At 47.7% G+C, this 14,179-nt stretch overlaps 1 protein-coding gene across 1 annotated transcript in view; it reads left to right on the forward strand.

Moving 5' to 3' along the window:
• The window catches only part of LGR6 (leucine rich repeat containing G protein-coupled receptor 6), a 571,666-nt gene that overhangs the window by 164,269 nt on the left and 393,218 nt on the right, over positions 1 to 14,179 (forward strand). The gene's annotated exons all lie outside the window — the stretch shown is intronic.

Consider the following 14,179-nt stretch of genomic DNA (forward strand, 5'->3'; position numbering starts at 1 on the left):
GATTGACCACCTGGCCTCACTGGCTTCATCTGTTATATGTTATGAATGCCTTTCTCTGCTCTTGCTATCACACACCCAAAACACAGCACTCTCCTGTCATGTAGTCACACACCCAAAACACAGCACTCTCCTGTCATGTAGATGACCACCGCTCATGTCTTTCATGCACATGTCTGCATCTTGGATGTTACTGTCTAGTGGGGTTGTGCACAGGAAGATGGTGCGGGCTCACCTGGAGCACGTGAGAGTTGGGAGTAATTTACGGGGCCATGAACACGTTCTGGCGAAACAGAGGTTTCCAGTTTGCCACAAATTCAGAAGTGGGTTCAGCGACTTTCAGGCGCTTCCTTGAATGAGTGGGAGTTTGGGGGGTTCTCTCGGCAGTGTATAGGGTACTTTCTAAGCAATTATAATTGAGTTATGCCAGTCTGTCCTCTGAAGGGCATTCATAGAATCCCTACATTTAATCTACCTTCCATGGGGTACAACTGTAGTTGTCGCAGCTCGGGGGGGGGGGGGGGGGGTGGGTGTGGGGGGGTGGCATCACTGAATCACTGGATCTTCTCTTTAGTCTACTGGTAAGCTAAGCTGCATTTTATTTGCTAGCTAATTCAACTGCTGCACTGTGTCCTTGGTAGGAGACTTTCAGTGCATGGCAGAGCATTGCATGGTCAGGATGGCCTCCTACATGGTGTCAAATTCCAGTGCACTTTATGGGAAGTGTTACCTGGAAAAAAGACTTCACTATCACCCCATTAATTGGGATGAGCCTGCCCAGATCAGTGTCTGATGGCCACCTACTTTTTTGCAGATGTTTCCAATTGGAAGGTTGATGAATGATTGGAGAAGTTACACGGAGGGGAGGGGACTACTGTTAAAGTTAACCCTGTGGCTGCTGCCTGTACCAGGACCCCACATTGATGCGTCAAAAAAAGAAAGGCTTTGGTATCTGTCGCCAATCAGGATGAGAACCAGAGGCGTAGACAGGGTAGGGTCTGCCCTCTCAGCAGTGACGTGTGGGCATTTACAGATGTTAATACCACTGTTGTGGACCCAACTACATTAGCCATTGAAATATTCCATTTTATAGACGTGAAAACTTTTGATTTGCACCGAAATATCAACATATTTTCGAGAATTGTGAAGTGTTGCACGGGCCCGCTGCCTCACTGCCCTCCACCTACCATCCTTGGTAGCCAGAAAGGGACACAAAAAAGTCCCTAGGATTTACGTGGGTGTAGCAGCAGTGTGTCATGATTTCACCGGGTTTGCTATGTGAAAGCCCCTTATGGCAAGCTTGTACATCCTACAGGTTCTTTTATTTCTATGTGTAGTTCATTGAATATGTATAGCGCTTTTTTGCCAAAGCACCGAACATTGTAATTGGTTATTTATAATGCGCTTATATACCCAGAGGTTTCTAAGCGCAGACACGGGGATCGAACCTGTGTTGCTCTGCCTTGTCTTGCTTCCTTCTAAGAACGGACCCGGGGATCGAGCCTGTGTTGCTCTGCCTTGTCTTGCTTCCTTCTAAGAGCGGACCCGGGGATCGAACCTGTGCTGCTCTGCCTTGTCTTGCTTCCTTCTAAGAGCGGACCAGGGGATCGAACCTGTGTTGCTCTGCCTTGTCTTGCTTCCTTCTAAGAGCGGACCCGGGGATCGAACCTGTGCTGCTCTGCATTGTCTTGCTTCCAAGGCGAGCGCATTGCCCCTGAGCTCTCCCCTGCCATGGTCATTGGATAAACGAAACGGTACAATCCGTTAAGGAAGATGAGAAGCACTGAGAATGAACGGACTAAGTGCAAGATGATAATGTCAGTAAATGGGGGTGCAAGGCAGTGTGAAACGAGTGAAAGAAGGCGGCTGCACGGATAGGAAGAGGAAAGGAGTTCCAGTCTTTTGGGAGAAGTAAAGAAAAGGATTGAAAGTGAGACAATGCAGAAGGGGGTTTATGGACAGCCAGAAGATAGGGGTGCTGGAGCAAAGGGAACGAGACGAGAAGGGGCAGGACCACAGAGGCATTTATCAACCAGGCAGAGAACATGGAATAGTGGACATTCAGAGCCAGAGTTGAGACCAGAAGAGTTTCTCGACTTCTAACACAAACTACCATAAAGCAGGGGTGGAACTGAATTCGCCATATTGAAAGATGCAAGGGGGTATGGGAAGGACAACAGGAGGACGTGCTCTCTGGGCCCGCATCTTGGTGAAGCAATGCAGATCTATGCATGTGTGCATGTTCCTTAGAAGAAATCCATTTATGAAGAAGCCATTATGAATGGCTCGTCCTTTCTGTTGGCTTAGTGCCAAGGGCGAGTATGCTGGTCCTTTTTGCATAGACTTGCATAATAGCCTGGCAGTTAAGGGGTTAACAACGGATAATCATCAATACATCATTACCAATTCCACAACTATTTTTAAACATGTTATTGATTATTCATAATGTTTTGTGTGCTTCTTCTTTGCTTTAAAGCAATTGCATTTTGAGTGCTAAGAGTTTGCATTCCCTGCCCCGCCCCCAACCGGAAAGCCCCTGTGTTATTTATTTATTCATTCAGACCCAGTAATTAACTAATAAGAACACAAACAAAGAATATATACATTAGTAGCAGATGTTTGTATTAATTGTTGATTGATTTTTTAAATCACACAAGCCACCTAATGAGCCAAACCCATTGGCATGGATGTTCAGGGCCAGAAGGGTAGATGGATTGTGTAGCAGGAAAGCTGGAATGTGGGGGGAGGGGCAAGTGTAGTTACCAGGGGTGGTTGGCGCCAGGGTCTTTCAACATTTTTGGTTGAAGTGGGCCCCAAGCCTCATGGGCCCTAGCAGCTGATAATCGATTAACATCCTTGCTGCATTTCTTTGTAACTGTTATTATTTAAGCACCCCACGGGTGCCTCATACTGTTTTTCCAAACTGTAGGCAGGGTGGTCCCTAAGCATCATATTGAAATGGGACTTTGACGGAGCATTGAGTCGATGAGAACCACAGCACATTTGGAGATTTTCAACAGGAATTTGGATAAAACCCAACCTCTCACCTGAACTTTGAGCGTCCCCCGCGTGAGAAGCAGAAACGGGTTAGGAAAGGGTCCTGTATGGTCCTGAGTTTTGCAAAGTTTAAATTGTGTTCCTGGGCACTGACTGCCTACAGGCCAATCATGCCACAGCAGCAGGGTGGTCTTTGCAACATTATGCTCCCACCGTAGTCTCGCGCGCACAGATTGACTAGGGACAAGCATTGAGCAATATGGAATGACACAAGCTGGTTGGGTGGCCCAATCCATTGACGGACCAATCAGGGGGCTTTCTTGCTGTCCAGTCGCTTATCTTGCTATGAGGTTGGTGCTTAATGTGACGTAAATCGCCAGTATAGTGGTCTCAAAGCACCTTAACCTTGGCAGTAAGGAGGTGAATTGTGTCGCCACCCCAAGTTTAAACCAGACCGTGGATTGTGGGAAAAAGGATTAGGAAGGGGTTTGGGCAGAAGACAAACGGAGAGAAAATAGGGCTAGGGCAAACTTGAACCCGTGAACTTATGTTATGTTAAATTATTCATACCGTGCACCAAAAAGCCCAGAGGCATGCGGTTAAACACAACAAAGAATCACACAGTCAAAACAAACACAAGCAACCTGAAAAAGAGTCACTTGCCGAAACAAACCAGGGGAAGCACTAGCTAAACAAATAGGTTTTCAAATTCTTCTTAATTCTTAAAATGGCTACATAGCGTAAGAATTCCTGATAGCGATCAATTGCATTTGTGAACTAAGAGGTGTGAACGGGTGTGCACAAGAGAATGATAGAGAGATGAGCAAATAGGGAGGCTCAAATGGCAGGAGGCGGATTGCTAGTGCGATATGATATAAGTCATCTATAAGGCGCTTGTACACGTCTGTTTCTAGGCGCGACAAGACAGGGGAGGGTATGGAGAGAGGACAAGACAAACGATCTTACTAGGCCTTGTGTCATTCAGATCGTGCAAGTGCGATAACGCAAAGTGCAGGGGGGAGAGGGGAAGTGCCAGGGCAGCATTGCTCTGAGTAAGTGCAGCCAGGGCAGCACAGTTCTGGGTAAGTGCATAGAGGCAAGGGACTGTAGAGGTCACAGTTACAGCCCCTAGTGCGTGACAGGCTGGGGACAGTGCAGGGGAGACTGGTCAAAAGAGGAGCCTGGCAACCAGTGAGACGATGAGGGTAACCAAGCAACCAGCCAGCGCAGCAGACATGTAGGTTAGCAGGAAGGTGTTAATACTGTACATCATGCAAAGGATACATGATGGCCTTGGGGTGTGTTCAAGTTATGGGGGCCACTGAACCAGCCAGTCTCCCTTTGGCTTACAGCCAGAGGGCATTGACTATAGAATTGAGCACGCTGGCAAAAAATGTCATGATTATGCAATTTACAGAATGTCTGTGGGGGGGACACATACGGTGAGGGTGCACAATCTCCTCCACATTTATGCACTAATGGACGTCCTAATGGACCAATTAACAGTAGCTACAAATGTTGTTTAGCAGCCACCATAATGGCCAAGCTCAGTGGTATAGTTCATCAGTTTATTGCTTCAAGTTGCATCCGGTTACAATCCGGTGACATCAAGACAGATCTTGTGGAGAGCCCACTGGCTCCCACCACCCAGGCTACATCTTCCTCAGTTGCCTAGGTTACAACCCCAACCACACAACGCTCTACTCGGGCACACAGGGTTCCACGCTAACACTCCACACAGACATCACCACTCACCAGACATGCATACAGGGCAAGGCCACAGGTATAACACACCTCCCCCTGGTACCAAAAGAAATATGAAAACATCACACTCAGATACAACACCAACAAAGTCTGGAATGAGGGTGAAGCCAGCTGGAATTGGAATAGAGCAGGGGGCTGCCACCTGCGGCTCTCCAGACGTTTTGGACTACGTCTCCCAGGATCTTGCATCCTTGACTATGCCAGCTGTGGCTGAGGGTATTTGTAGTGCATAACCTCAAGGGAAGCAAAGGTTGCAGACCAATGGAATAGACCACAAGCCATGGACCTTCGCAGAGGTAATGGACATAGAGATGCACATTGTCTTGCCAGTGAGGTCTCTAAGGTGTGGAAAGTTGAGCAGTGCCTCGCAGCTGGCGTTATTCACTAACCACCAACCCTGTCCCCAATGGGGGCTGTATTGTGGTTCATCGGTCTGCGCACGGTTACTCAGCGCTTTTCTATTCGTGTTAAAAAGGGAGAAAGGAATCTTCTGAGAATTCGATGCTATGTTGCTAAAATGCCATGACGCTTTGCCATCCCTTGACTGACAGATTGATATGAGAGTAAAATAAATATTGATGCAGCCAGTCAGCTTAGCAATATTAAATTTCCCAGATGTGCAAATTCAGAACATACCACATTCGCAGGCACTCCGTTAGGACCAGAGATTGGATGTTTACAAAAAATCGCGGACGTGGTATTTGCAACTCGAGCGCTCAGGGGCACACAAATGTAAATGTCTCTTGAGTCATAACGTTCTAGCAATTTGGGAAATGCAGCAGTCACCAAGGACTTTTAATAAGAAGCCCTTCTCTGGGATTGGCTGAGAGAAAAACTGGGATGCCACGAGGCGCTCCACACACCGCCATGAGAAAGCAGAGCTGAGGCTTGTGGTTGAGGGGCCTGCATTATTAGAGCCTAGAAGTCCCCTGGGTTTGGAGGTGTGTGCCTCTCTCTGGCTTAATGCTGTCGGGCAAGTTCTTCATCAATGCGGGTGGGGCGTACAAGTTCACCCATGTGGATTTGCGATATGATGTCCTCCTTTACTGGAGAAGTAGCTTTTTGAGACCGAGACTTTAGCATTTGGCCCCATGGGCCTCTAGACTATTGAGGGTGCCTTTTATAACTTCAGACGTGACGCAAGGAGATGGCTTATCACCCTCTTGAAAGTATTTATGACATCACCTCTAGCTTACCAATGTTGCGCAAACTGCGTCCCTCCGTATGCGCTGCCCTATAACTGCCATGATCCCAGACTATAGTAGCTACGGCTGTTGGGAATTCTAAGCCAAAACATCTGGAGGGCCCAGACTGGAGATACTCTCCAAACGGCTGCCAATGACATTATGTCAACACCCAACGTCGATCCATATCTCATGAGTTAAATGTGCTCTAAAATCTATTCAAAAGCAAAAAGAAATTGGAAATATTCTCTCCGCTTCTCCCAGATAAGTTGTTGATGTGAAGTTGACGAAACTGTTCTGAAAGTTATCCCCTTTCCAGTTTCCATGACTCTCAAATCTCTCCTTCATTGCTGGTGTATCGGAGTTCGCCCACCTCAACATCCACTGATTTTGAGCACAAGATGTTGTATAGCCTGGTCCATATTTCTAGCCTTTTACTTGGAGTCCAGGTTGCTCATTGAGGACTGGGTGAAGGTCCTGAATGTCAGAGCATGGTCTTTGATGCTGACTTCCTGGATCAAGTTGGGATGCTCATTAAATCCGCTGAGAGTGGGAGATGTGGAGTTACCAATAGACTCTATGCAGTTGGTGAGCCTCTCCTTGGCCAACGGCTCTTGTGCACAAAGTGTTTCCTGGAATGTCAGGGTTGGGGGTTCGTTGGGACACCTTTCCACAATGCCTGGTCGTGCCAATTTCACGCGGGTGCCGGAGCGGTAGATCCCCATACCCATTGAGCCCCATAGCACAACTCTGAGTTTGCCTGTCCGGACCGGCAAACTCGTAATGAGGCCCAATGTCTTGTTCTGGGCACTCCCATCCTTGGTCAAGGCTACACTCTTCAATCGTTTACACCCGTATGATCTCGCCTAGTCACCTAAAAAAAGGAGGATTCTCCAAGACTCACTTTCCTTTCTGGACTGAAAGGCCTGGATCCTGGCAAACTTCCTCTCAGACAAATGACCCTGGCTCCTTTTTTCAGTTTCACAGCTTTTGTCGTCACCTAATTAGAGGCAGAAATGGGAGCTGGTCCCAAATCAGTGTTTAAGAACGCATCTCACATCCTACAGTGAGGACTTTGAGAAGAAGGACTGGGTGGAGGGCTTTAAACCAAGCCTGGATTGCACAGGCGTGGGAGCAGGCGCCTGTCAAAGCTTCACAGCTGTATATATTCCTAAGGGAACCACGTTACAGGAATGTGAAGATTGGATTGTTTGACCTAAGATGGCAAAACTCATACATTTCAAACGCATATCTCGTAATACTTGAAGCTTGGTAGTCCCCAGCTTAGCCCTCTGCTCTTTTAGCTCTCTTTGCTAAAAGAAAATCGTTTGCATATGCAGGGTGGCACACTAACAGCACCTATGCTTTGCTCTCAAGCTCAGAGGTGGACTGGCCTAGAGGGAACTCTGAAGATTTCCCGGAAGGCCTCTGCACCCTGGGCCTCTTTTGGGTGGTACTTCTAAATGTTCCCATAGGCAAAGGGTTGGGCTTGCTGGAAATGTGTAATATGAGGCCACTTTGAACATTATTTCCAGTGTCTCTTTTAGTTCCCAGTCCACCCCTGCTCACGCTTGTTTCATACTTCGATCTAAGCTAGGCGATGCTCCTTCTAGCTTGTCTTCCTGAGACGCGTTCTTCCAGGGCATGGGCCACAGTGCAACATCTGTGTGTGTGAGCCCTTTCGGTGGGATTCTGGAGAATCGCATGCAATTTGCATTTTTTGCAACTTACTGGAGAAATGTGCAAAACTGAAGGTTGATGTCTGGAAGGTGATGACCACTGACAATTGCTCTGAGCAACCCTCCAGACAGTTGTTTTTAGTCCCTTGGGACATTGCTGAAGGGGAAAGACCAAGTGCAAACCAGGCTTGATTCCACCCCAAAAGTGGCAGTCCTACTCGAACTGCTAGGACACATTCCTTCTGCCCAAGACTACAAGCAACCCCAGGCATGTTTCGGCCTCTTTGGGAATCATCAGTGAGGTGTAGCTTGGGTCTCTAGGTACATTAGGGTCGGGACCCACGTCTATACAAATATGGCTAATGGAAAAATGTTAAGGCAATCTCTCTGTGTGGGCTTGCATGCAATCCGCAGTACATCCTCTCGGGAGGATAGCTCAGGGGCCACGTGCTCGCCTTGGAAGCAAGTCGACTCCGAGCAACGCAGGTTCGATCCCCAAGTCCGCGCTTTGGAACCTCTGGGTGTTAAGAGCATTATAAATAACCCATCATATCATATCCTGATGGACCCCTTGAAGGTAGCTTTCCTTAGTTCAAAGGATGTTGACCTTGCTTTGGCAATTTATAGCAAATATATGCGGGATGCCAATTTACGGTCTAAATACACTATTCCTGCATGCAGGTATGAGTGCTGATCATCAATTTGCTCTGGCAGACCTTTGGGAACAATGTATCTGATATCAGTATGGTAGGGATTTCCAACCTGCAACCTGTGGCTCTCCAGAAGCATTGGACTATGACTCCCATGATCCCTCAGCATTGACCGTGCTGGCTAGGGGTGGTGGTATTTGTAGTTGGAAACAACTGGAGAGCCATAGAAATCGAATAACCTGCAGACTGTAATAACTTATCACAGCAGTGTATTCGGGTCAAAAAAGCTCATGATCTGCCTGACGACCCAACACTTATTTCTCACTGGTTGATGATGCGGGACGATTAACCTATTGCATTTACTGTTTTAGGTGGAGTCTCTGCAGTTGGGGGCAGGCAAGGGTGAAGGTTTTTACCAAAGTGAGCAGATACACAGGGAAAAGGAAATAAAAGGATTTTTTCTTTTTTTTTTAAAGGGAAAGGCCGGGATGAGCACAAAACAAGGAAAGAAGGACAGAAGGAGGAATCGCTCAGAAAACAATCACTAGAGAAAAATAGAAAATAGGGGAAAGGAGAGCTAAGAAAAGGGAAAATGGAGGAAAGAGATTAAACTGAGGCAGAACATAGAATGAATAGACAAACCTAGGAAAATAGCTAAAAGTGTTTGATGTTAAAAAAGGAGAAATTAACTCTACCCTCAATGCCACATTCTCCCCCCACATCCCGCATCCCTTTTTCATTCTCTACCTCCCTGTCGTGTCCTCTTTCGTTTGTCCTGTCATCTGATCTAAGTAGCAGATTTATTTGTTTATTTGTTTGTTTGTTTGTTATTTTATGTATTTAGTACAAACGCATTTAGCCAATCAAGGCTTTACATAGATAGCAGATGTATTTTCATATTGATTGACCTTAATCACGTGGTAATGTTCTGCACTCATTGGTAGTGTGTGCTAGTTATTTAACTGCTTACCATTAGTGGCCTGGTACTTGCGTAAAATAAGGACGCTCGTCGTGCTGTTGCACGGTAAATAAAGGTCCAATAAAAGAGATTTAGAAAAAAAGACAATATCTAATAGAATACAAATGGTAAAGGAAGCAGCACAGATGATTAAATAATACATGTCAGCAGTGATTTCTGTGCTGACACCAATGTGTTATAACACATAAAATACCTCCAACCGGACGTTGAGAGGTAATTTCATGTCAATGTAAGTGTTATTCCAATTACACCCTTAAAGGGCCTATTACAGGGGCTATTCGAAAGTGCAGTTAAGAGGTCGACAGCCTGTAAGGGACAAGGTCATGTTCAACAGCGGTTAGGGCAGAGCCAATCAAAGGTCAGGTCTGTAATCATGACCACATGCTTCAGGGCACTGCCCCTGGCCAACAGGGAAACAACTTCACTCCATCACAGTGCAACCAGTTGGCCTCATTGCTGAGCTACCTTTGCCAAGGCCCAATCTGTCGAGATGTCTTCACTTTCTGTAAAGGATTTTATATCTCTAGCGGTCGGCGTCAGGACCTTTCATTTTTTTCAGGTGAAATGGGCCCTGAGCGTCAGGGCCCCCAAGCAATTCCCCAATGTTGACAGTCTTACTACACACCAAACATGTTCTTTAATTCATGACATTAAATGTGCATTTAGCACGTGCATATTCCCGGCTGCCTTTTCAGGCTGCTGTCATCTTACTTCAAGACTTTAAGTGTGCGCTTGGCAGTGCTTTGATGGCTCCGGCAACCACCAGCGTTCTTCTCACCTTGTTGCAAAGAGCAAGCTTTTCAATGGAGATTCAGAGTTTCAGCTCCCCGCTGGCTGCCTGCCCCATGATAATCTGCAGCGTTCCTTTGCTTCCATTATTATTTAAGCTACCATCATGCCTCAGCCTATTTACTGGAACTGTAGGCCAGGGAGCCGTCAAACATCACATTGAAATGGGCTCCTACGAGTTCAGATAAATCTGCATGCGGTCCTCTTCTGAAGCCTAACTAGTCGGAGGGTGGTGGTTAATAGCCAGATGTGATTAAAAGCTGTCCAGCTGTTATGGCAAGCACTAACCTGATCTTGGCGGTAGGATTCTGGAGGTAAGAAAAGTAATGCTACCTAATGACATCCCGACTACCTGGATATGAACAGGTAAGTCGTGCACCCAAAAGGGAACACCCAAGGGAAACCTTTGTGGGGAATAAAACCCTTGTAGAGATTGTTCTAACACTGCCACAGGACAGGATCTCAGAGTAGTGGAGATGTAAGAGGTTACTGGTACAGCAACACAGCAGGATTGCAGGGCAAGGGAGAGACAAACAACGCAGAGACCAGGAGGAAGAGGATAGCACGAGAAAGGACAGATTGAGGCAACAAGACTGTGGCAGGACAAGGAGGTAGAAATAGGAACGATGGTAAAAAGAACAAAGAACAACAAGGAGCGTCAGAACTCTGCAGAGCTTATCGACGCAAGTGACCTACCTTGTCCACTGCTTAAATCCTCTATGGTGCCCAATGTGACTTCTGTCCCCAATCGCGATGGGCAGGAGCACCGCTATCTTGGTGGAGGCTGCAACGTCCGTGACGTGAAACTTCATGATCCTTTCCGGTGCCATCTTGGAGGTGTCAAACGTGGCATGCAGCATAGCGTCCTCTCTAGCATCGCCATACCATAAGGACTAGGAACACATCCTTTTCTTGATACAATTCCCCTGCTCCTGCAAAGCCGAGGACCCGGGCTTCCAAGGATAGACACGAACTGACAAACCAAGGAAGGGGCATGCTCCGCAGAAGCAGGTTCCCAGGAGCGATCACCGGGCCCATATCCTTTCCAGTCCACTAGATATTGGGATCGACCTCAGTGTTAGCGGGCATCGTAGATCTGGGAACCCTCAAATTCCACACCAGTGTCAACTCTGCTAGAAGTGGGAACCTCTCCTTCCTCGCAGATAGGGGACAGTTTACCAACCGCTTCTTGATGAAGACAATGTTGAATGCAAGATTCCGAACATGGGAACTGTGCCGCAGCAGTCCAATTAATGAAAGGGTTATGTGTTTGGAGCAAAGGCAGGCACAGACTGACAGGACAATGTGCAGCCTTGATCAGATTGAAAACCAGAGCTTCGGTATGAGAAGAAATACTAATGGTTAGCTATAAGGTGTGTTCTTTTATGGTTCCCAATGATAGGGTCTGACCATGAACTCCCTCCATAGGAACAGCAACCCCATAACCTTTAGCTGGTTGTCATCAAGGAAATGTCTGGTTGCCACACAATCAACCAGGGCAGGAACGCCATTTATCAGAACTTCTCAGTACCGCGCAGAAACTATGAGAACCACCATTAGCAAATCTTTGTTTTGAGATGAAGAGACATGGGGGGCTCAGCTTACAATCCCGCATCATTGTCCCCTCCAAGATCGGGATGTGAAGTTTCCCGACCAACGGGGAGGAGCACTGGGCAGTTCCAAACTAAATGTTCTTTAGACACCATGATCCAGTCCCGCTCTATCTTGTAGGTGGCAAACGCGGCATGCTGCGTAGCGACCTCGCCAGCATTGCCATATGGACCAGGAACACATCCTATTCCTGACACCACCTCCTTATTGGATCTGCCCCCAAACTAGCTCCCTCTACTGGGGGAAACAAAGAGGCAAAATAGTCCCATTTTCCCTTTTTGGTACCTCTGCAGGCCATGTACAATGGTGACTTCGCCCAGGTGGATACCCACCAACCGCAGCTTGAGTATCCATGGTACTTAATGAGACTAACATTAACATTTCTGGTCTCCCATTGCACATATTCTTTCCACAATTGGAGTCCCAAAATGAATATCTCTTTGAAGCCCCTCCCACCTCCTCTTTCCCACCACACACTCTCTGGGGATACCCCAGAACCTGCATCCATCACCAAACAACTCCGCACCACCCCCCTCCCTCTTAGAGCCGTCCTCTTCCATTTTCCAGAAGTCACCACGGAACCCCTAACAATTCAACCTCCCTTCAGTACACACTCCACACCCAGCACTCCCTCCACTCACCCACTACTCTATTTGACCCTCCCCTCCAGAACAGGCCTCCACTCTCTGCCCACAGTTACGTGTCATTTCATCACGGGATGTTTTTGCAGGGTATTTTTACCGCAATGTTTTTAAGGAAAAAAAACATTGAATTCTTTTACAATTATTTTTGGGGGGTGTCCCCCAACCTCCATTCCTTTGAATTTTTTAAGTATCCCCGAACACCCACACCACATATATATAATGTTCTAACCCCCCTAAAAAATATGATGGTTTTTTTCGTAAAAAAAATTTGCTGTAAAAAACCCTGCGAAAAAACATACCGCGATGAAAAGAGGTTGTACCCTCCCCACTTATCGCTCACTAGCAACCAGCTTTTGCTTAATTCTTTCCGTAATGGACACGTTACATCATCTCAGAAAGGAGAAAGGACACGACTTAATTGTCCTTTACCATCGCCCTCCTTTGCTTTTTCAACCCGCATTGTTGATGTGGTGTAAGTGGAGTGACAGAGTCAATCAGCAGGCCAGGCACAGCAAACACAAACGACGGGGAGTGGGGTCCGTGGGGGGCTGCAAGGACAACCACTGGTCCTCTGGAACTAAAACAGCCATCTAATCTCTAAGGGAAGTTCTGAAATCTTGGACTGTGGAGGGGCTGCTCAGCGCTCGGGAGCAATTAATGGAGTGCATCATGAAACGAGCCAGAAGAAGGGATTTGGCCCTGAAGTAATGCTCAGTCCAGAGAAGGTAATGCTTGGTTATTGGTGAATCGCCGGGGAGATGCTGATCCATGGCTACTTGGATTGCCGATGAGCAGGGCCGGCCTTAGGGCAGCAGCGCCCTGGGCGGATTGGCACCCCCTCTTCCCCGCGCGCCCCTGGTCAACAGGGGGCGTGGCCATGGAATGTCACTTTGTTTTTTTTGTTTTTTTTTTTAAACCTCCTTGCTCCTGCGAGGAGGTAATTCTATGCACCCTATTGTTCCTAAATGCGCTCCGCTGCCGTGGGAGCATTGCCTAACAATGAAGTGCCTGCCGCCACTACACCAGCTTGGGGGAGCCCTTGAAAGACTCCCCAGAGCTGGCGTGGTGGGGGGCTAACGGTGCCTTTTGTTGGTGAAGGTGCCCACGGTGGTGGGGCGCATTTGGTGACAATCGGGTGCTCACCCGATTGACATTGAATGCACCCGGCTGCTGCGCCTTCTCCCGCTATGCCAATTCGGAGGAGCACTTGAAAGACTCCGCCGAGCTGGCGTAACAGGAGCTAATGACGACCTGAGGACGCGGCACCCCGGGCGGTCGCACGGCTCGCCCCCCCTAAGGCCGGGCCTGCCACTAAGTTAACCCATTGTGATTTATAACCTGGTGCCCACCTAATTCCAAATGCAGCTCTTCTTTGACTATACGGCTAGTTACAGGAAGGGGGCACCGGTCTGGTTCTAGCTCCTCTGAGTCGTCAGTTGGCTGCAGGACGAGTCCACACCCTTGACACAATACAAAGCAGGGGCCTTGCGAGACCACTTTCATCTATGGGCCATCCAATTTCCTATGGCCTTGGGGGCACAAGAGGCTGCCCATACCATTCTAAGTCCTCATCGCCGCCTTCCCTCCACTCCGCCCTTCACAATGACAATATAATGCTTCTAATAACAGTCTGCGAGAGTTTAGCCTTCACGAGGCCAAGGACAGATGCTATGAAGGCCTGCTGGCAGATCCAGTCCATGCGCCAGCCCTGGAAAAAAACAGCGCCTGGAAGGCTGCCCAGAGCATGTCTGTGGCTATGACTCTTCAGTGTAGCTCAGTTCTATTTCCCCATAGCTGCATTATTCCAAAATCAAAAATAAAGACTCCATAACGCTCATTTGTTTGATGCCCGCGTAATCATGATCTTTTCAGAAACATCGTACAG

This window comes from Ambystoma mexicanum, chromosome 13 (assembly GCF_040938575.1).
Source record: "Ambystoma mexicanum isolate Mex_15411 chromosome 13, UKY_AmexF1_1, whole genome shotgun sequence".
Taxonomy (NCBI): domain Eukaryota; kingdom Metazoa; phylum Chordata; class Amphibia; order Caudata; family Ambystomatidae; genus Ambystoma; species Ambystoma mexicanum.